At 39.1% G+C, this 23,703-nt stretch overlaps 2 non-coding genes across 2 annotated transcripts; one reads left to right on the plus strand and one right to left on the minus strand.

The window, feature by feature from the left end:
* Positions 1-506: 506 nt before the first annotated feature.
* On the plus strand, positions 507-614 carry LOC148579898 (small nucleolar RNA R71). Its single transcript, XR_015895388.1, has one exon. It is a non-coding gene; the product is annotated as a small nucleolar RNA R71 (small nucleolar RNA).
* Positions 615-14,703: 14,089 nt separating this feature from the next.
* LOC148579899 (small nucleolar RNA R71) lies at positions 14,704-14,807 on the minus strand. Its single transcript, XR_015899419.1, has one exon. It is a non-coding gene; the product is annotated as a small nucleolar RNA R71 (small nucleolar RNA).
* Positions 14,808-23,703: the final 8,896 nt, after the last annotated feature.

Below are 23,703 nucleotides of genomic sequence, written 5' to 3' on the forward strand. Positions count from 1 at the left end.
CTATTGCTAAACCTGTTTCTTCCACCATTATTAAAGCCTTGTTGGGGCTTTTGATCCTTCCATGAGAAATTTGGATGATTTCTCCATGTTGAGTTATAGGTGTTTCCATAAGGTTCACCTAAGTAATTTACCTCTGCTATTGCAGGGTTCTCAGGATCATAGGCTTCTTCTTCAGAAGATGCCTCTTGAGTACTGTTGGATGCAGCTTGCATTCCATGCAGACTCTGAGAGATCATATTGACTTGCTGAGTTAATATTTTATTCTGAGCCAATATGGCATTCAGAGTATCAACCTCAAGAACTCCCTTCTTCATAGGCGTCCCATTACTCACAGGATTCCTTTCAGAGGTGTACATGAACTGGTTATTAGCAACCATGTCAATGAGTTCTTGAGCTTCTGCAGGCGTTTTCTTTAGGTGAATGGATCCACCTGCAGAAGTGTCCAGTGACATCTTTGATAGCTCAGATAAACCATCATAGAATATATCCAGGATGGTCCATTCTGAAAGCATGTCAGAAGGACACTTTTTGGTCAACTGTTTGTATCTTTCCCAAGCTTCATAGAGGGATTCACCTTCTTTCTGTTTGAAGGTTTGAACATCAGCTCTAAGCTTGCTCAGCTTTTGAGGAGGAAAGTACTTGGCTAAGAAAGCCGTGACCAGCTTATCCCAAGAGTTCAGGCTGTCTTTGGGTTGAGAATCCAACCATAATCTAGCTCTGTCTCTTACAGTAAAAGGGAAAAGCATGAGCCTGTAGACTTCAGGATCTATTCCATTAGTCTTAACAGTATCACATATCTGCAAGAACTCAGTTAAGAACTGAAAAGGATCTTCAGATGGAAGTCCATGAAACTTGCAGTTCTGCTGCATCAGAGAAACTAATTGAGGTTTCAGCTCAAAGTTGTTTGCTCCAATGGCAGGAATGGAGATGCTTCTTCCATGTAACTTGGAATTAGGTGCAGTAAAGTCACCAAGCATCCTCCTTGCATTATTATTATTTTCGGCTGCCATCTCCTCTGCCTGTTCGAAAATTTCTGAAAGGTTATCTCTGGATTGTTGTATTTTAGCTTCTCTTAATTTTCTCTTCAGAGTCCTTTCAGGTTCTGGATCTGCTTCCACAAGAATGCTCTTATCCTTGCTCCTGCTCATATAACAAAGAAGAAGGCACAGAAAAATAATAATAATAATAATAGAGATCCTTTATACCACAGTATAGGGATCCCTGTGTGAGTGGAAGAAGAGGGGGAGACAAAGAATGTAATATAATGGAAGAAACACAACTGTGAGGAGGCTAGAGATGTGAGATGAGATGTTAGGATATGAATGAATAAATAAAGTAAGATGGGGGAGGGAAATTTTTTCGAAAATTATTTTGAAAAAGAGTTAGTGATTTTTGAAAATGGTTTTTGAAAATTGTTAGTATATTTTTTTTTCGAAAATTTTTGAAATCAAAAATAAAAATAAAAATAATTAGTTAATTAAAAAATTTTTGAAAAAGGGGGAGATATTTTCGAAAATTAGAAAGGGAGAATTAGTTAGGTGATTTTGAAAAAGTTAAGAAACAAACAAAAAGTTAGTTAGTTAGTTGAAACAAACTTTGAAAAGATAGGAAGTTAGGAAGTTAGAAAAGATATTTTGAAAAGATATTTTTGAAAAAGATAAGATAAGAAGATATTTTGAAAAGATATGATAGAAATTAGTTTTGAAAAAGATTTGATTTTTAAAATCTCAATTAATGACTTGATTCATAAGAAATCACAAGATATGATTCTAGAACTTAAAGTTTGAATCTTTCTTAACAAGCAAGTAACAAACTTCAAATTTTTGAATCAAAACATTAATTGATTAAGTTATTTTCGAAAATTTGGTATAAAAATAAGAAAAAGATTTTTGAAAAATATTTTTGAAATTTTCGAAAATAACTAAGAATTTTGAAAAAGATTTGATTTTTTGAAAAAGATTTTGAAAAAGATAAGATTTTCAAATTGAAAATTTGATTTGACTCATTGGCAACAACTTGATTTTTTAAAATTTTTTGAAAAAGTCAATCCAAATTTTCGAATTTGATGAGAGAAAAAGGGAAAGATATTTTTTTTTTGATTTTTGAAATTTTTATGAAAAACATGAAAAATATGCAATGCATGAAATTTTTAGATCAAAACAATGAATGCATGCAAGGATGCTATGAATGTCAAGATGAACACCAAGAACACTATGAATGTCATGATGAATATCAAGAACATATTTTTGAAAAATTTTTAATGCAAAGAAAACATGCAAGACACCAAACTTAGAAATATTTCATGTTTAGACTCTAAGAAACGAAAAATGCATATGAAAAACAATAAAAGACACAAAACAAAAAATTCATCAAGATCAAACAAGAAGACTTACCAAGAACAACTTGAAGATCATGAAGAACACTATGAATGCATGAATTTTCGAAAAAATGCAAGATGCATATGCAATTGACACCAAACTTATAACATGACTCAAGACTCAAACAAGAACACAAAAAATATTTTTGATTTTTATGATTTTCTAATTTTTTTGGATTTTTTTTCGAAAATAATATAAAAAAGAAAAAATAAGGATTCCAAAATTTTTAATATGAATTCCAGGAATCTTGCCATGTTAGTCTAAAGCTTCAGTCCAGGAATTAGACATGGCTCACTAGCCAGCCAAGCTTTCAATGAAAGCTCCAGTCCAAAACACTAGACATGGCCAATGGCCAGCCAAGCTTCAGCAGATATGGATACTTTTCATGTATAGAATAACTAAGTGTGTGAGAATCTCTTCATTTGTGATGGTAAGTTGAAACCCCAATCCAAAAATTAGACATGGCTTACAGCCAGCCAGGATTCAACAAATCATCATGAAACACTAGAATTCATTCTTAAAAATTCTGAAGAAAAATATATTTTTGAAAACATTTTTTTTCGAAAACAGATGAGAGATTTTTGAAAATATTTTTGAAAATAAAATAAAAAAGAAAATTACCTAATCTGAGCAACAAGATGAGCCGTCAGTTGTCCAAACTCAAACAATCCCCGGCAACGGCGCCAAAAACTTGGTGCACGAAATTGTGATCTCCAGGCTCGAACAATCCCTGGTAATGGCTCCAAAGCTTGGTGCTTTGATCTTAATTCATAATTGTCACAACTTCGATACAACTAACCAGCAAGTGCACTGGATCGTCCAAGTAATACCTTACGTGAGTAAGGGTCGAATCCCACGGAGATTGTTGGTATGAAGCAAGCTATGGTCACCTTGCAAATCTCAGTCAGGCGGATTTAAACATGATACTTTATTAGATTAAAATAAACAATAAAAGGGATAGAGATACTTATGTAGATTCATTGGCAGGGATTTCAGATAAGCGAATGGAGATGCTTTTCGTTCCTCTGAACCTCTGCTTTCCTGCTATCTTCATCCAATCAGTCTTACTCCTTTCCATGGCTGGCTTTATGTGATACATCACCACTGTCAATGGCTACTTTCGGTCATCTCTCGGGAAAATGATCCAATGCCCTGTCACGGCACGGCTAATCGTCTGGAGGCATCACCTTTGTCAATGGCTTCATCTTATCCTCTCAATGAATAATATGCTCACGCACCCTGTCACGGCACGGCTATTCATCTGTCGGTTCTCGATCATGCTGGAATAGGATTTACTATCCTTTTGCGTCTGTCACTAACGCCCTGCAATCGCGAGTTCGGAGCTCGTCACAGTCATTCAATCATTGAATCCTACTCGGAATACCACAGACAAGGTTTAGACTTTCCGGATTCTCTTGAATGCCGCCATCATTCTAGCTTACGCCACGAAGATTCTGGTTAGGAGATCTAAGGGATATTCATTCTAGCTTATTTCATGTAGAACATAAATGTTTGTCAGGCACGCGTTCATAAGGGGGAAGGATGATGAGCGTCACACATAATCATCACCTTCATCACGTTCTTGGGTGCGAATGGATATCTTAGAAGCGAAATAAGAAGAATTGAATAGAAAACAGAAGTACTTTGCATTAATCTTTGAGGAACAGCAGAGCTCTACACCTTAATCTATGGAGTGTAGAAACTCTACCGTATGAAAATACATAAGTGAAGGTCCAGGCATGGCCGAGATGGCCAGCCCCCTAAACAAGATCAATAGTCTCCTAAGATGAACAATGGATTAAAACTGAGACCAAAGATGGTCAAAAAGACTAGTAAAAGGTCCTATTTATAATAAACTAGTCACTAGGGTTTACATGAGTAAGTAATTGATGCATAAATCCACTTCCGGGGCCCACTTGGTGTGTGTTTGGGCTGAGCTTAAGTGTTGCACGTGCAGAGGCCATTTGTGGAGTTGAACGCCAGTATTTGTGCCAGTTTGGGCGTTCAACTCTAGTTTTGGATCCTTTTCTGGCGCTGGACGCCAGATTTGGGCAGAAGGCTGGCGTTGAACGCCAGTTTACATCGTCAATTCTTGGCCAAAGTATGGACTATTATATATTGCTGGAAAGCCCTGGATGTCTACTTTCCAACGAAATTGGAAGCGCGCCATTTCGAGTTCTGTAGCTCTAGAAAATCTACTTTGAGTGCAGGGAGGTCAGAATCCAACAGCATCAGCAGTCCTTTTTCAACCTCTGAATCTGATTTCTGCTCAAGTCCCTCAATTTCAGCCAGAAAATACCTGAAATCACAGAAAAACACACAAACTCATAGTAAAGTCCAGAAATATGAATTTAACATAAAAACTAATGAAAACATCCCTAAAAGTAACTAGATCCTACTAAAAACATACTAAAAATAATGCCAAAAAGCGTATAAATTATCTGCTCATCACTATCGAAGATGGCTCTGCCATTAGTTCTTTTTTCGTGCCTTTCCTTGTTGGTGGTTTGGGAGTAGCTTTCTCTTTACCTTTCTTGGTGGCTGATGAGCGGATAATTTATACCCTTTTTGGCATTGTTTTTACATAGTTTTTAGTATATTTTAGCTACTTTTTATTATATTTTTATTAGTTTTTATTCAAAAATCATATTTCTGGACTTTACTATGAGTTTGTGTCTTTTTCTGTGATTTTAGGTATTTTCTGGCTAAAATTGAGGGACCTGAGCAAAAATCTAATTCAGAGGCTGAAAAAGGACTGCAGATGCTATTGGATTCTGACCTCCCTGCACTCGAAGTGGATTTTCTGGAGCTACAGAAGCTCAATTTGTGCACTCTCAATTGCGTTGGAAAGTAGACATTCTGGGCTTTCCAGAAATATATAATAATCCATACTTTGCCCGAGATTTGATGCCCCAAACTGGCACCAGAATTAGAGTTAAACGCCCAAACTGGCACCAAAGCTGGCGTTTAACTCCAGAAATAGCCTAAGCACAAAAAAGCTTCAATGCTCAGCCCAAGCACACACCAAGTGGGCTCTGGAAGTGGATTTATGCATTATCTGCACTTAGTTACTCATTTTCTGTAAACCCTAGTTACTAGTTTAGTATAAAAACTACTTTTAGAGATTTATTTTATATCTTCGATCAGTCTTTTGACCATCTGATGTTACGTTTGGAGGCTGGCCTCACGGCCATGCCTAGACCTCTTTTCACTTATGTATTTTCTACGGTGGAGTTTCTACACCCCATAGATTAAGGTGTGGAGCTCTGCTGTTCTTCATGAATTAATGAAATTACTACTGTTTTCTATTCAATTCACGCCTACTTCTTCTCCAAGATATACTCTCGTACTTAATTCAGTTAAGTCAGAATGAAGGGGCGACCCGTGACAATCACCCAATCTTCGTTACTCGCTTAGCCAAGATCGCGTGCCTAACAACCACAAAGCGGTCTACATGATGTTCAACGTAGTCATTGGACGACAGTCGGAGTATATTCTCTTGGGTTCCCAATCAACGATTCACATTGTCTCTCCTGACAACAGAGCATCTGAATCTGAAATTAGAACCTTCGTGGTATAGGCTAGAACCATTGTCAGCATTCTTGGGATCCAGAAAGTCTAAACCTTGTCTGTGGTATTCCAAGTAGGATCCGGGAAGGGATGACTGTAAAGAGTTTCAAACTTGCGAATGTTGGGCACAGTGACAGTATGCAAAAGGACAATGGTCTTATTCTAACACTAGCGGGAATCGACAGATGATTAGCCATGCGGTGACAGCGCATATGGATTTGTTTTCATCCGAGAGGATCATACAGCTTGCCATGGAAGGAGGTAACGCATATTTGGAAGAAGGCAATAGGAAAGTAGAAGTTCAGAAGCAACAAAGCATCTCCAGACGCTTATCTGAAATTCCCACCAATGAATTACATAAGTAACTTTATCTTTTTTTTTTTTATATTTTATTTATATTTTAATTATCAAAACCTCATAACCATTTGAATCCACCTGACTGAGATTTACAAGGATGACCATAGCTTGCTTCAAGCCGACAATCTCCGTGGGATCGACCCTTACTCACGTAAGGTATTACTTGGACGACCCAATGCATTTGCTGGTTAGTTATGCGGAGTTGTGAAGAGTGTGAATCACAATTTCGTGCACCAGTGGCCATCCTGAAAGGGAAAAGGTAAGTACTTTTAAAACTTCAAGGGTTAGAGCAAGGAAGGGGATGGTATAAGTGATAATCAATGCACGGTAAAGAGGGATGTTGTTAACATATGGTCATGACTACATGTGAGAAGTTCATCACTGGAAATATAGCAAGTGCAGGTGATGACAATTAAATGCAAGATGTTTATTGGCATACTGGCAAAGGCATGAGTAGCATAGATCAAGCATTAAATTTCCAAGTTAGATTATCAACTCTTTCAAAATAACAACCTGTTTGTATTGACAATTATATTTAATCAATAAAATATAAAAGGGGTTTTGTGAAAAGCATGCATTAGAGTAGTAGAGTGACATAAAAGTAATGCATGATGCCATACGGGCTTTTTCACAAACACTTAGCATGCATGGTGAATATGTTATTGAAAGTATTAAATTAAACATGCAAGCAACCCTTTAAAAAGTAATGTTTAATTGTCAAACAATTCCACAATAATCCACAAGTAAAATATAAAAGAAAACAATCACCCAATTAAATTTTTAACACCATTTAAAGGAATAAAAAGAAAAGAAAAAGAAAGAAAAACAAAATATAGATAATGAAAGTGAAAAGAAAAAGAAGAAGGAAACATAAAAAAATAATAAAGGAAAAGGAAAAAGTAAGGAAAGAAAGAAAAGAACCTTGATAATGGATGTGAAAAATAGGGAAAAGAAAAAAAGTGAAGAGTGAGAAAGAATAAAGAGGGAAGAAGAAAGAAGAAAGAAATAAGAAGGGAAAGAAAAGATTTGGATTTGGGGAAGAAAAGATAAGATATCAGGCGCTGATCTAGATAAGTTGTGCTTCGCATGTGACGCGGACGCGTGGGTCACGCGATCGCGTGGTGTGTGATAATTTTCAGGTGACGCGGACGCGTGGGTCACGCGATCGCGTGGCCTGATTTGTGCTATTAGCGCGAGTGCAGCCTCGCGTACGCACAACTCTCTGTTTTAAATGCATTTTGCAAAAAATCTGGTTGACGCGTGCACGTGGGTGACGTGGTTGCGTGAATAGCCATTTTATGAAAAACGACGCGGACGGGTAGGGTACGCGTTTGCGTGATAGGGCTTGTGCTTCTAGCACCATTCCAGCCCAGTTCCATCATAACTCTCTGCCATACACCTCTTTACGTCGATTTTGCAGGGCCACGCGTTCGCGTGGGTGACGCGGTCGCGTGGGAGGCTCTTTTTCAGAATGACGTGGTTGCGTGGGTGACGTGGTCACGTGGCATGCTTGTGGCTAAGGCACACCTCTAGCCACGCATTTGCGTGACTCTCTGCTTCCTTTCTTCTCGTGTCTAAGGCACATATGACGCAGACGCATCAGCAACGCTTACGCATCGCGTGCCTCTTTTTTTTTTTTTTTCAGTATGCGAATGCAAATGCAGGATATATGCAGCTATATGCAGAGATTATGAGAAGAGTCATTAACAAAAATAAAAATAGAATAAAGTAAAATAAAACTAAGACTAAAATTGAACGATCATACCATGGTGGGTTGTCTCCCACCTAGCACTTTGCTTTTACGTCCTTAAGTTGGTCGTTCTTTAGACTCATTCTGCTTTTGTTGGTGGGTCTTCCAAGAGGAAAACCTCTAGTTCTTTGTGATCCTTCATCTTCTCTCCATGATAAAGCTTCAGGCGATGTCCATTGACCTTTATGAATTTGGAACTAGAAGGGTGACGCAGGTGGAAAACTCCGTATGGCTCTACCTTTTCTACCCTGTAGGGACCTTTCCATCTTGATCTCAATTTACCTGGCATGAGCCTCAGCCTGGAGTTATATAGAAGAACTAACTCCCCTGGTCTGAATTCTCTCCTTTTTATGTGCTTGTCATGGACAGCCTTCATCTTCTCTTTGTATCGCCTGGAATTGTCATATGCTTATAGGCGAAGATTCTCCAATTCTGCTAGTTGCAGCTTTCTTTCAGTACCAGATTCTTCAAAATTCATATTGCACTCCCTCACAGCCCAGAAAGCCTTGTGTTCCACCTCCACTGGAAGGTGGCAAGCCTTTTCGTATACCAAGCGGAAGGGGCTCATCCCAATGGGTGTCTTGTACGGTGTTCTATATGCCCAGAGTGCATCTTGCAGCCTGGCACTCCAGTCTTTCCTATGAGGTTTTACTATCTTCTCTAGAATACGTTTAATCTCCCTGTTAGATACTTCTGCTTGTCCATTGGTTTGGGGATGATAAGCTGTTGCTACTTTATGAACAATCCCATGCTTTTTTAGTAATCCTGTCAGTCTCCTGTTACAAAAGTGAGTGACTTGATCACTCACGATTGCTCGTGGTGATCCAAAGCGACAAATAATATGGTTTCTAACAAAGGAAACAACAGTGTTAGCGTCATCAGTACGGGTAGAAATTGCTTCCACCCATTTAGAAATGTAATCTACAGCTAACAATATATAAGGGTAACCATTGGAGTTTGGAAATGGACCCATGAAGTCAATGCCCCAAACATAAAACATTTAACAGAAAAGCATAATCTGTTGAGGCATCTCATCCCTCTTGGATATATTACCAAACCTTTGGCATGGGGAACAAGATTTGCAAAATTCAGCAGCATCTTTAAAAAGAGTAGGCCACCAGAATCCATAGTCCAAGATTTTTCTAGCTGTTCTTTGAGGGCCAAAATGTCCCCCACTCTCAGAAGAGTGGCAGGCCTCTAAAATGGACTGGAATTCTACTTGTGGTACACATCTTCTAATTACCTGGTCAGCACCACACCTCCATAGATATGGGTCATCCAATATAAAATATTTAGATTCACTTTTCAGCTTGTCCCTTTGATGCTTAGTAAAATTGGGAAGAAAAGTATGGCTAACTAGATAATTAGCTACAGGTGCATACCAAGGAACTACTTCAGATACTGCTTGCAAACTATCAAATGGGAAAGTATCATTGATAGGGGTGGAGTCATGCTTAATGTGCTCAAGGTGACTCAAGTGGTCTGCCACTAAATTCTGGTTACCACTCTTATCCTTAATTTCTAAATCAAATTCTTGCAGCAACAGTATCCAACGTATTAGCCTTGGTTTGGACTCTTTTTTAGCTAATAAATATTTTAAAGCTACATGGTCTGAGTATACTACTACCTTAGTACCAAGTAAATAGGCTCAAAATTTATCCAGAGCAAAACCAATAGCTAGAAGCTCTTTTTCAGTAGTAGTGTAATTAGACTGAGCAGCATCTAAAGTCTTAGATGCATAAGCAATTACAAAAGGGTCTTTACCTTCGCGCTGAGCCAGCGCCGCTCCTACTGCATGATTGGAGGCATCACACATAATTTCAAATTGCTGGCTCCAGTCTGGTCCTCTCAGAATCGGGGCTTGAGTCAGGGCGATCTTCAGCTTATCAAACACTTGCATGCAATCCTCACCGAACTCGAACTCAATATCTTTCTGCAGCAATCTGGATAAAGGTAATGCTACCTTACTGAAGTTCTTAATGAATCTCCTGTAAAAACCTGCATGGCCAAGGAACAAACGAACTTTCCTCACAGAGGAGGGGTAAGGTAAACTAGAAATGACATCTACCTTTGTTGGATCTACAGAAATACCAGTATTAGACACATGTCCTAGTACAATTCCTTGTTTTACCATAAAATGACATTTTTCAAAATTCAATACAAGGTTTGTACTAACACACCTGTCTAATACTCTAGACAAACTATCCAAGCAAAGGCTAAATGAATCACCATATACACTAAAATCATCCATAAAAACTTCTATACAGTTCTCAATAAGATCTGAAAAGATACTCATCATGCATCTTTAGAAAGTAGCCAGTGCATTACATAAGCCAAAGGGCATCCTTTTGTATGCATACGTTCCAAAGGGACATGTAAAAGTAGTCTTCTCCTGATTTTCAGGAGCTATATGAATTTGAAAGTACCCTGTATAACCATCTAAAAAGCAGTAATGGGATTTACCTAACAGGCGATCAAGCATCTGATCAATGAATGGCAAGGGGTAATGATCCTTGCGAGTGGCTTGGTTGAGATGCCTATAGTCAATGCAACATGAATTATGCACTCTAGTTGTCAGGAGCTCTCCATACTCATTCTTTACTGTTGTGGCTCCAGGCTTCTTGGACACCTCTTGTACTGGACTAACCCATTCATTGTCTGAGATGGGGTAAATGATATCTGCTTCAAGTAGCCTGGTTACTTCTTTCTTGACAACTTCTAAGATGGTGAGATTCAATCTTCTTTGAGGCTGACAGACAGGTTTTGATTCCTCTTCTAAATATATTCTGTGCTCACAAACTTGAGGACTGATGCCTACTATATCTGCCAAGCTCCATCCAATTGCTTTCTTATGTTTTCTCAGCACACTGAGCAGTTGCTCTTCTTGTTGAGAAGTGAGTTCCCTTGCAATGATAACTGGAAACTTCTGATTATCCTCAAGGTAAGCATACTTGAGGTGTGGAGGAAGGGGCTTTAATTCCAATTTCTGCTCATGGCTAGGCTCTGGATCATTCAGGGCTAGTGATAATGGCAAAGTGTCCGCATTGTGTTCAGAGGGTGTCCCCACACTTGGACCTTGCTCCATGTGCTTCTCTTCTATTTCTTCTTGGTGAACTTCAGCTACAGTTTCATCAATGATGTCGCACTGGAAGATAGAATGATCTTCTGGAGGGTGCTTCATAGTTTCATTTAAACTAAAACTCCTTGTTCTGCCATCTATCTCAAAGGAGTAAGTTCTTGAGAATGCATCCAGCTTGAACTTTGAAGTCTTCAGGATGGTCTTCCAAGCAGGATTGATGATGGTCTTCCTGAATCATTAGGTGGCATTTCCAGGATATAGAAGTCAATAGGAAATGTGAGCCCCTTAATGCTCACTAATACATGATGCCAAGGCATCATAGGCTAGTTTCACTAGCATTTTTCTGTTAGTTTTAGTTGTTTTATGCATTTTCTTGAGCTTAAAGTAACCAAAAATGGTTAAATGAAGAACAAAGTAATGAACCATCCAAACAATATGATTTTGATGCAAATTCCATGAGTTTTAGTTATATTACTTAAATGCTATGAATGAAAGATTTCTCATGAAATTTTGCAAGACTTTGATGCAATTGTTTGGATGATTTCAGGGAAGAAGAGGCTAAGCAAGGAAGCAACAAAATCAATAAAGGAAGCTTGTATATCACATGTGGAGTTTAAGTTCCAGTTTAAGCCTAAACTGGAGCTTAAACGCCAAAATCATGAAGGATAAGAAATGTTGGGATTGAAGTTTAACCTCCAGTTTGACCTCAAACTGGAGGTTAAACGCCAGAATGAAAAGCCTCACTTAAGGAGCATTCCACGTTTAACGTCCAGTTTGACCTCAAACTGGAGGTTAAACGCCAGAATGAGTATGCCAACCAGGGAGGAGTTCCACGTTTAACCTCCAGTTTGACCTCAAACTGGAGGTTAAACGCCAGAACCAGGAAGAGTACCAGGGGCCATTCCACGTTTAAGCTCCAGTTTGACTCAAACTGGAGCTTAAACGTGTTCGATAGTTTTTTCACTCCAGGGTTGCTCTCTCCATCTCCACGTTTAACCTCCAGTTTGACCCCAAACTGGAGGTTAAACGTGTTCGACACCTCCAGGGCCACCATTCCAAGCTTCCACGTTTAACCTCCAGTTTGACCTCAAACTGGAGGTTAAACGTGTTCGACCTCCAGTATGCCTACACCCCTTTCCACGTTTAACCTCCAGTTTGACCTCAAACTGGAGGTTAAACGTGTTCGACCTCCAGGATGCCTCATTCCTTTTCCACGTTTAACCTCCAGTTTAACCTTAAACTGGAGGTTAAACGTGTTCGACTACATTACTCTCCAGGGCTACCTTCTTCCATTTCCACGTTTAAGCTTCAGTTTAACCTTAACTGAAGCTTAAACGTGCTTCTACAAATGGCCTCACTGGAAGTGTCTGGCGTTTAAGTTGCAGTTTAAGCTTAAACTACAACTTAAACGCCACTCTTGAAAAGGGTTTCTGGGCCAAAAATATTGTGATTTAAGTTAGTCTTTGAGCACAAGTATTAACTTAAACTTACTTTGGTATGAAACCCAATTGAATATCATGGTTTATGGGATTGGGCCTGAAGGATTGATGAGTTTGAAATCTCAATTTATTGAGTCATGTGTCATTATTTGATTATCACTAAGTTGGCTCAATAAATGTTACAGGATCTGGATCAACAACCTCATCAAGATTATGGATCATAAACCCAAGGCAAAAGGAAAGCAAGGAGAGGCCTCAAAGCCCAAGAAGCACAACTGAAGCTCAATATAGAAAGTGTATAAATAGGATAGAAGTTAAGTTAGAGTGGACTTTTACTTTCACTTTTAGCTAGTTTCCTTTTCTTTGTAATTGAATTCAGAGCTATGATTCACTAAACCCCCTTTCATTGGGTTAGGGAGCTCTATTGTAATTCAATGAATCAATAATAGTTTATCTTCTTCTTCAATCTTTTCTCTTGAATTTTGTTAGAAAGCTTCTCGATCTAATTCCATTGAGTAGTTGTCTTGGGAAAGAGACTACTCATACTTGGAATCCTTCGGAGCCTTGGGAAAGGAATGGAGGATTCATGCTAGAGAAGCTTTCTCACAGTGGATTGGATTGGGGTTTGGATGGATATTGTGACATGTAATCCTACCAAATTGTGGTTCATGAAATTGTGTGGTATAATCAGTGATCAAGCATCATCTCTTCTTATGAACATTTAAACCAAGGGATTGGGAATTTGTTTGTTTTTAGAGAGCATTGGTGAGCCAAGGAATTGGGATCCAATCATATAAGATTGCCAAGCAAAATTCAATGAATGCATTGGTTGAGGAAGAGATTTACATGTTTTGATTCGGAGATTTCAATATCTCCTAAACCCAATGAATTCCCCATTTCTGATTTCCACTTTCTCTTTACATTCTGCAATTCAATTCTTGCAATCATCCCCATTCCCTTTTAATTTCAGCAATTTACATTCTGCTCTTTAATTCATGCAATTTAAGATTCAGCCATTTAATTTTCTTGTCATTTACTTTTCCCGCCAATTTTACATTCCGCAATTATCATCTCAAATCTTGATTCCGCTCAACTAGAACACACTTCTAATCCGAATTGCTCACTCAACCAATCCTTGTGGGATTCGACCTCACTCTATTGTGAGTTTTTACTTGACGACGATAACCGGTGCACTTGCCGGAAGGAATTTTGCCGATCGTGCAATTTCCTAAATCGTAGCATAACACATTTATGCGCATCAAGTTTATGGCGCCGTTGCCGGGGATTGGTTTTTGATTGACAATTCTCAAATTGGAAGCTAACTAGATTGAGCAATTTTCTCTTGCTTTGATTAATTCTGTTCTAGATACTTGTTGAATTTTAATTTCTGCACTTGGTAACATGCTTTCCTTCTTTATGCCTTTAAATCCATGCAACTAACTCACTGACTCACTAACTGTTTGATTTAATTCCTCAATTGATCTAACCATACTCTTCCATTAACCAAGAGTATTTCACTTGTTTGTGTTTGAGCTGTGTTCTTGTATGACAGGTAGGAGAGGAGAGACATCAACTCCTCCATATACCGAACCGGAAAGGACCCTTCATAGACTTAGAAGGGAAGCAAGAGGGAAGAGAGTAGTGGGAGAAGAGGAATCTGAAGGAGAATCTGAGGACAATTTTGAGGAAGCTCTAGATCTCAACATGGATAGAGAAGTTCACAACCATGAGAGAGCTGATGGAAACAATGCCATTCCTGAGAGGAGGGTTCTTAGTTCATACATAAACCCAACCTCTGGGAATTGTGGTAGTAGCATCCAGAAACCACCCATTCAGGCCAACAATTTTGAGCTCAAGCCACAGCTAATATCATTGGTGGAAAATCATTGTTCCTTTGGAGGAAGTGCTAATGAAGACCCAAACCAACATCTCACAAAATTCCTGAGAATTTGTGACACTGTGAAGTCCAATGGAGTCCAGGAAGATGCCTATAAACTGCTTTTGTTCCCATTTTCACTTAGGGACAAGGCAGCTAAGTGGCTGGAATCATTCCCAAGGGGGAGTCTAACCACATGGGATGAGGTGGAAGGCAAGTTTCTGGCACGTTTCTACCCTCCACAAAAGGTCAATAGGCTTCGATCTGAGGTCCAGACTTTTAGACAACAAGATGGTGAAACTCTCTACGAGGCATGGGAGAGATTCAAGGACTTGACAAGGAAATGCCCACCAAACATGTTCCATGATTGGGTGCAACTGCACATCTTCTATGATGGGCTCTCTTATGAATCAAGGAAGGCTGTAGACCATTCATCAGGAGGTTCATTGAACAAGAAAAAGACCGTGGAAGAAGCCATTGAAGTGATCGAGACAGTGGCTGAGAATGAGTACTACTATGCATCAGAAAGGCACAACACTAAGGGAGTCATGGAGCTGAACCATGTTGATACAATTCTAGCCCAAAACAAGGTGTTTGCCAAGCAACTAGCAGAGCTTACCAGGCAATTAGAAACAAAGCAAGTGGCTGCAATACACACACAAGATCAAGAGGAAGTAGGCATTGAAGGAGGTGATTGGGATGAGGTTAACTATGTGGGAAACCAACAAAGGCAATCATATGATCCACACTCCAACACTTACAACCCAGGCTGGAGAAACCACCCAAACTTTGGGTGGGGAAACCAACAAACCCAACCACAAAACCACAAACCTTACAACCACAACCAACAAAACAACTCCACATACCAAAACTCCAACCAAAAATCATACCAAGCCACACAAAACACTTACCCCCAATCATCATATCATGGCCAAAATAATCAACATATCCAACCTAATCCGAACCAACAATTTCAAGATCAATTAAACCGGATGGAAGGAATGATGGCAACCATGAGCCAAGACATAATTGAATTGAAGAGCTTCAGGGATGATGTGAGAACTACCTTAAGAAACCATGGTGAAAAACTCAAAAGGTTGGAATCTCAAGTAGGAGAGCTATCTCAACAGGCACCCAAATCAACTGCAGTGTTCCCTAGTGACACAGAAAAAAAATCCTAAGGGGGAACAAAAGAGAGTAAGATGGGAAGAGTGCAAGGCCATCACCATATTGAAGGAAGCCTCAGAAGAAGAAGGAATCAGGTCCTCACAGCAGGAACCAGAAATCTTGAAAGAAGATGTGGAAGAAGTTAAGCAGGAAAGTGGAACTGAGCAAGCCAAGGATCTGCAAAAAGGCATGATGGAGGTATACCAACCAAAAGCACCATTTCCTGAAAGGTTAGGAGGAGGTGAAAAAAGGAAAACCTATTCAAGGTTTCTAGAGACATTTAATTCTCTGCATGTCAATATTCCCTTTCTTGAGATTCTTCATCAAATGCCCACACACATCAAGTATTTAAAGGAATTGTTAAGCAAGAAAAGAGTTTTGAAGGGAGGACAAACGGTAACAATGAACAAAGAATGCAGTGCTCTCATCAAGAAAGACACACTCTCTAAGAAAATGGACCCAGGAAGTTTTCATATCCCTTGCATCGTAGGGGAAACAAAAATTGACAGAGGATTCTGTGATCTAGGAGCTAGCATAAATGTGATGCCTCTAACTCTTATGAAGAGGCTACAACTGAACGAGGTGAGATCCACTGATGTAATCATACAACTGGCTGACAAAACTCAGAAGCAAGCTGAAGGGGTAGTTGAAAATGTGCTGGTGAAAGTAGGAGATTATTATTTCCCCACAGACTTTGTCATTGTGGACATGGAGGAAAGCTATTTACACCCTATCATTCTGGGCAGACCATTTCTAGCCACTACTAGAGCGCTCATAGATGTAGAACAAGGAGAACTAATTCTGAGAATACATGATGAACAGCTCATTTTCAAAGTCTTCAAACCTGCATCTGAGCCTGAACCAGAATCTGAAAAGCCCAAAGATGATAGTAGCCATCCATGTTTGGAGGAAAGTAATCCAGCAGCTGAGACTCTAAAACAGTCATTGGAAGGCAAACAAGAGTTGCAAGAGTTAGAGCCACAAGAATCAGTGGAAACAGATCAGAAGGATCCTCCTGACATAAAGGTCAATGAAGAAATCCTCAAGAGAAAGGGAAGAGTGATAGGGAGATTGCCAAGAGGATGGAGAAACAAGAAAATTCCCACTGAAGGTTTTTCTCCAGGAGATAAAGTGATCTCAAGTCATTATCTGCCAATCCCACCTGGCCTCAAGACCATTCCTTCTCAGCTCCCTCAAGTGTTCACAATCAAGAAATTTCTTTCTTTGGAACATTTAGAGGTCATGAATGAATCAAGAGGGGACGTTTTCATAGTGAGAGGAGAGGACGTCAAGCACTACAATCCACCCTAACAAGGGACAACCGTCAAGCTAGTGACGTTAAAGAAGCGCTTCATGGGAGGCAACCCATGTTTTTAGTATCCTTAATCTTTAGTGCTTTGCTTTACATCTAATAAAGTATGGTTTCTTATGCATGAACTTGAATCCTCAGGACAACTATTGATTAAGTGCACTAAACCGTGCATGTAAATTACAATTGGTCTCTAAGTTTGGTGTGCCTGATGGCACTCCCAAATCTTACTCAAATTGAATTCCATCTTTCATTCAAGGTACAAAAGAAAAGACAAAAATGGAGGAAAAAGACAAAGGGAGGTACGTGCTTGGTCAAAAAGAAAATTCATAATTCTTTGAAACTAACACATGGGAAAAGGAAGTTCTGCAAGAAAAGAAAGCTACATGTACAACCTAATGCATCCAGAATACTTCCAAGAAAATGAAAAGCCAATCGTCCTTATCTACAATTCATATATTTACCATCAAGCCACCCTTCACAAACCACCCTAGCCGTTCATTTTTCACTCATGGGCACTATAAAGAACCACTTGGGGAACGAGTCCCACACCATCAATCCTCCTTCATACACTTTTTCCTTCATCATAGCATAACCATCTCTTGCCGAAAACAATCTCACCACACCTCCAACAACACTTCTTGCTTCACCGTGTCAACTTTAGTTGTCACTTACCAAAATGGCAGCTTCATCTAGCCACAAAAGAAGAAAAGACAAGCAGCCAATGGAGGAAAACAGGGGATTCGATGCATGGAGATACAGATCAGTGTTCCATGAGATTCAAGCCGAATGGATGAGACCTAAAACGGTACTAGCTGAGGTCCCCTTTGAACTTGAAAAGGATGAGTTCCCAGGTGTTTGGGAAAAGATCAAAAAGAGGAAGTGGGAGCTCCTAACTAAGCCAATCACTAGAATCAACATCAACTTGGTGAAGGAGTTTTATGCAAATGCAGTAAGGGAGGATCAAACCAAGAACCCCACATACAAAAGCTATGTGAGAGGGGTGGAAGTTGACTTCAGTCCCAAAGCAATCATGAAAACTCTTGGCCTGAAAAACATACATTTCAGCCAAGCAAGTTATGACGAAAGGATGAGAGGAGAACCTGACTATACAACTATTGCTGAAGACCTTTGTGCCATTAGAGCTGAATGGGTGAGAAAAACAAGAGGGGCTCCAAGAGTCTTGAGAAGAGGAGACCTAACACCTGAAGCTAAAGGGTGGTATGCAATAGTTAGGAGATCCATCCTACCCACTGCAAACTCTTCAGATATAGTCCCTAAAAGAGCCATCTTGCTACATTGCATTATGGTTGGAGGAGAGATCAAAGTTCATAAACTCATTGCTGAACAGATACAAGAGTTTAGTGAGAAAAGTGACCCTGAATCCTGGCTTCATTTCCCTAGCACCATCATTAGACTATGCATTGATGCCCAAGTACCACTTGAGGATGAAAGACCTAATTGGTTATATCCTGGGCTGGCCATAACTGCACACAGAATGACTCTTGGCCCAACTCCTCCAAGACATACAAGAAGAAGAAATGAAGAAGGGCAACAAGTGGAAGCCGAGCAAGAAGCAGAACAAGAAAGACAGGAAGGAGAAGACAGAGAAGAAGAGCAAGAAGAGCAAGCAACTCCTGAAAGAAGACAACAAATTCCCAGAGACCCCATGGATATGAGCAGAATGCAGGAAATCATGGAAGGAATGTCTCAACAATACATGAGGTCTCAGGAAAGACAAGAAGACTTTCATCTAAAAATGATGGATATGCAAAGGAACTTTGAATCAAGATTCTTTGATCTGCAAAGGGAACAAAATCTACACTTACAGGAATCCTTCAGCCACATATGCCAACACCAAGATGCCAATGTCTTGGCAATCAAGGAAGCCACCACTTTACAGAATGCAAGATACTCAGTCCAAGCTGACTACAACATCAGTTCGCAAATCAAGCTTAACTACATAGGGGAACATCTACACAAGATGGACCCAGCATTCCCAGCTTATGATGAGTATTTCAAAGGGAGGAAAGAAGGAGAAATAAACAAGGCAATGATCCTTGAAAAAGGAGTGGAAGAAACGATGAAAAAGGCTGGATTCTGGAAAAAGCTCATAAGAAAAGACAAAGGAAGCACAAGTGGTCAAAAAGAGGCAGGAAGCAAGAAGAAGCAGGATCCCAAGAATTAAGAAGAACCAAGCAATAAATAAGAGGTGGTCTCGTTCCTTAATAATCAAATGATAATTGGTGAATTGTCTTTATGAACGTGTTTTCATCATCAGTCATTTAAGTGTTAGGTGGAGTTTTTTTTTATGAGTCGTTTTTTTTTTAGTATGTGTGTTTGTTAAGTGCTTTGAATAAAGTGAGTGCCTAGATGTTTGGATACAACTTCACCTTCTTAAACAAGTGCGTGCCATGCTTGTTCTGTTTCCAAAAATAAAAGAAAAGTTTGAACAAAAGTAACCGGCTAAATTAGTGACAAATCAAGTAGAATTAAGTGGTGGTATGCATGCTTGATTGTTTAGTCACATCACTAAAATTTGAGTGTAGAATTATCATTTTTTATGTAGAAGTAAAAATTGTCTATGGATCTTGATGAATAAATGTCTTTGGCCATGAAAAAGAAAGAAAAAGGAAAAGAAAAAGCCACGGAAAAAGGCAACCAAAAAGCAAAAAAATTGAGAAAATAAGCTAGGCACCAATGGTTTGAACTCCTGAGACAAATGCCTGTGGTGTTTATGTATTAAGGATATGCTTGGATGAATAGGTTCTGAGGAGTGTTTCAACACTTGGTAACTTGGGTTAACTAACCCGGGATTATCAACCAAAAGTCCATTATCAAGAGCAACCTCAATACAAAACATTTAGTCACACAAAGAGGTGCTGGGCACCAATGTCTCAAGAAGAAATGTGAACTAAAATGCCTAAAGTGGATATGTGTAGTGCACTGATAAGAAAAAGAAAATGCCAAAGGCTTGTGCAACACATGACACTAAGCAAGCAAGGAGCAAAAGAAGCTCTAAGAAAAAGAAAAGAAAAACAAAAGAGAAGTGCCAAAGACATAAGAATAACAGGAGGCCATAGCAATTTTTGACGGATGCAATGAAAAAGTGATAATCCTACCTGATAAGTATGAAAAAGTGATGCTGCAACTTTCTGCATAGAACCCTTCTGATGAACTTCAATTGCTTGCTAATATAGCCAATGTAATTACTTTCTGTTCATACTTTCTTCTCAAATAACTCAGGACTTGCTTAGGGACAAGCAAGTATTAAGTTTGGTGTTGTGATGCCAAGGCATCATAGGCTAGTTTCACTAGCATTTTTCTGTTAGTTTTAGTTGTTTTATGCATTTTCTTGAGCTTAAAGTAACCAAAAATGGTTAAATGAAGAACAAAGTAATGAACCATCCAAACAATATGATTTTGATGCAAATTCCATGAGTTTTAGTTATATTACTTAAATGCTATGAATGAAAGATTTCTCATGAAATTTTGCAAGACTTTGATGCAATTGTTTGGATGATTTCAGGGAAGAAGAGGCTAAGCAAGGAAGCAACAAAATCAATAAAGGAAGCTTGTATATCACATGTGGAGTTTAAGTTCCAGTTTAAGCCTAAACTGGAGCTTAAACGCCAAAATCATGAAGGATAAGAAATGCTGGGATTGAAGTTTAACCTCCAGTTTGACCTCAAACTGGAGGTTAAACGCCAGAATGAAAAGCCTCACTTAAGGAGCATTCCACGTTTAACCTCCAGTTTGACCTCAAACTGGAGGTTAAACGCCAGAATGAGTATGCCAACCAGGGAGGAGTTCCACGTTTAACCTCCAGTTTGACCTCAAACTGGAGGTTAAACGCCAGAACCAGGAAGAGTACCAGGGGCCATTCCACGTTTAAGCTCCAGTTTGACTCAAACTGGAGCTTAAACGTGTTCGATAGTTTTTTCACTCCAGGGTTGCTCTCTCCATCTCCACGTTTAACCTCCAGTTTGACCCCAAACTGGAGGTTAAACGTGTTCGACACCTCCAGGGCCACCATTCCAAGCTTCCACGTTTAACCTCTAGTTTGACCTCAAACTGGAGGTTAAACGTGTTCGACCTCCAGTATGCCTACACCCCTTTCCACGTTTAACCTCCAGTTTGACCTCAAACTGGAGGTTAAACGTGTTCGACCTCCAGGATGTCTCATTCCTTTTCCACGTTTAACCTCCAGTTTAACCTTAAACTGGAGGTTAAACGTGTTCGACTACATTACTCTCCAGGGCTACCTTCTTCCATTTCCACGTTTAAGCTTCAGTTTAACCTTAACTGAAGCTTAAACGTGCTTCTACAAATGGCCTCACTGGAAGTGTCTGGCGTTTAAGTTGCAGTTTAAGCTTAAACTACAACTTAAACGCCACTCTTGAAAAGGGTTTCTGGGCCAAAAATATTGTGATTTAAGTTAGTCTTTGAGCACAAGTATTAACTTAAACTTACTTTGGTATGAAACCCAATTGAATATCATGGTTTATGGGATTGGGCCTGAAGGATTGATGAGTTTGAAATCTCAATTTATTGAGTCATGTGTCATTATTTGATTATCACTAAGTTGGCTCAATAAATGTTACAGGATCTGGATCAACAACCTCATCAAGATTATGGATCATAAACCCAAGGCAAAAGGAAAGCAAGGAGAGGCCTCAAAGCCCAAGAAGCACAACTGAAGCTCAATATAGAAAGTGTATAAATAGGATAGAAGTTAAGTTAGAGAGGACTTTTACTTTCACTTTTAGCTAGTTTCCTTTTCTTTGTAATTGAATTCAGAGCTATGATTCATTAAACCCCCTTTCATTGGGTTAGGGAGCTCTATTGTAATTCAATGAATCAATAATAGTTTATCTTCTTCTTCAATCTTTTCTCTTGAATTTTGTTAGAAAGCTTCTCGATCTAATTCCATTGAGTAGTTGTCTTGGGAAAGAGACTACTCATACTTGGAATCCTTCGGAGCCTTGGGAAAGGAATGGAGGATTCATGCTAGAGAAGCTTTCTCACAGTGGATTGGATTGGGGTTTGGATGGATATTGTGACATGTAATCCTACCAAATTGTGGTTCATGAAATTGTGTGGTATAATCAGTGATCAAGCATCATCTCTTCTTATGAACATTTAAACCAAGGGATTGGGAATTTGTTTGTTTTTAGAGAGCATTGGTGAGCCAAGGAATTGGGATCCAATCATATAAGATTGCCAAGCAAAATTCAATGAATGCATTGGTTGAGGAAGAGATTTACATGTTTTGATTCGGAGATTTCAATATCTCCTAAACCCAATGAATTCCCCATTTCTGATTTCCACTTTCTCTTTACATTCTGCAATTCAATTCTTGCAATCATCCCCATTCCCTTTTAATTTCAGCAATTTACATTCTGCTCTTTAATTCATGCAATTTAAGATTCAGCCATTTAATTTTCTTGTCATTTACTTTTCCCGCCAATTTTACATTCCGCAATTATCATCTCAAATCTTGATTCCGCTCAACTAGAACACACTTCTAATCCGAATTGCTCACTCAACCAATCCTTGTGGGATTCGACCTCACTCTATTGTGAGTTTTTACTTGACGACGATAACCGGTGCACTTGCCGGAAGGAATTTTGCCGATCGTGCAATTTCCTAAATCGTAGCATAACACATTTATGCGCATCAATACATATTCAGCCATTCCAACTACTGTAATAATGCTTTTATCTGCTAACACAAAATGAGCTGCCGACCTTTTTAAGGGAGGGAGCCTCAAAGTATCATATATAGACAATGGCATTATACTAACACACGCTCCTAAGTCACACATGCAATCAGAAAATATTACACCTCCAATGGTACAGTTAACCATGCATGGACCTGGATCACTACATTTTTCAGGTATACCTCCCATTAAAGCAGATATAGAACTACCTAAAGGAATAGTTTCTAACTCATTAATTTTATCTTTATGAATGCATAAATCCTTTAGAAACTTTGCGTATTTAGGTACCTGCTGAATGACATAAAAAAGGGGAACAGTTACCTCAACCTTTTTGAATATTTCTACCATTTTGGGATCAAGTTCCATCTTCTTTCTGGATTTCTTTGCAAGGTGTGGAAATGGGATAGGGATGGCGTCTTGTACAGCTTCAGCTTCCTTTGGTTCTCCATTCCTTGGTTGAACTGCTTCTTCTTCAACTATGTCTTTTACGTCCTTTTCTTCTTTTGCATCTTCCACTTCTATCACATCCTCAGCTGGGACGTGTACTTGTGGGCTTGGCTCCTCTTGGTTCCTCTCTTGCAATATGGTTCCGGACCTCAAGGTGATGGCATTGATGAAACCCTTGGGGTTAGGTAAGGGTTGAGAAGGAATTCCACTGGAACTTAAAGGTTGGTTAGTGGAATTAGGTAATGAATCTATCCTGGAGGCGAGAGCTTGTAAAGTGGCATTTAGACCATTTAAAGTAGAGTTTAGTTGTGTCTGCATGTCTTGTTGTCCTTGTGCAAGAGAACGAAGCATCTCGTCATTTGATGAGGAATTAGGAAAATCAATATAGAGAATGCGTTGAGAGTATAGTTCTTAACCAGCTAAGATCCGCCTTGTCAATTTAGAAAAGTTGTCACAAAATTTAGAATTAAGAATACTGGGAGTATGAGTCCCAAGTCATCTCCCAATGAGTTGCAAGAAAGGGTGCTAACTTATTAATCAGGAATTTTCAAAAGAGTTTAAGTTTGGATAACGAGCAATTTAAATAATTATAAATTAAAGCAATAAAAC

The sequence above is a fragment of the Arachis ipaensis genome, chromosome B10, assembly GCF_059453495.1.
Source record: "Arachis ipaensis isolate K30076 ecotype BB chromosome B10, ASM5945349v1, whole genome shotgun sequence".
Lineage (NCBI taxonomy): Eukaryota > Viridiplantae > Streptophyta > Magnoliopsida > Fabales > Fabaceae > Arachis > Arachis ipaensis.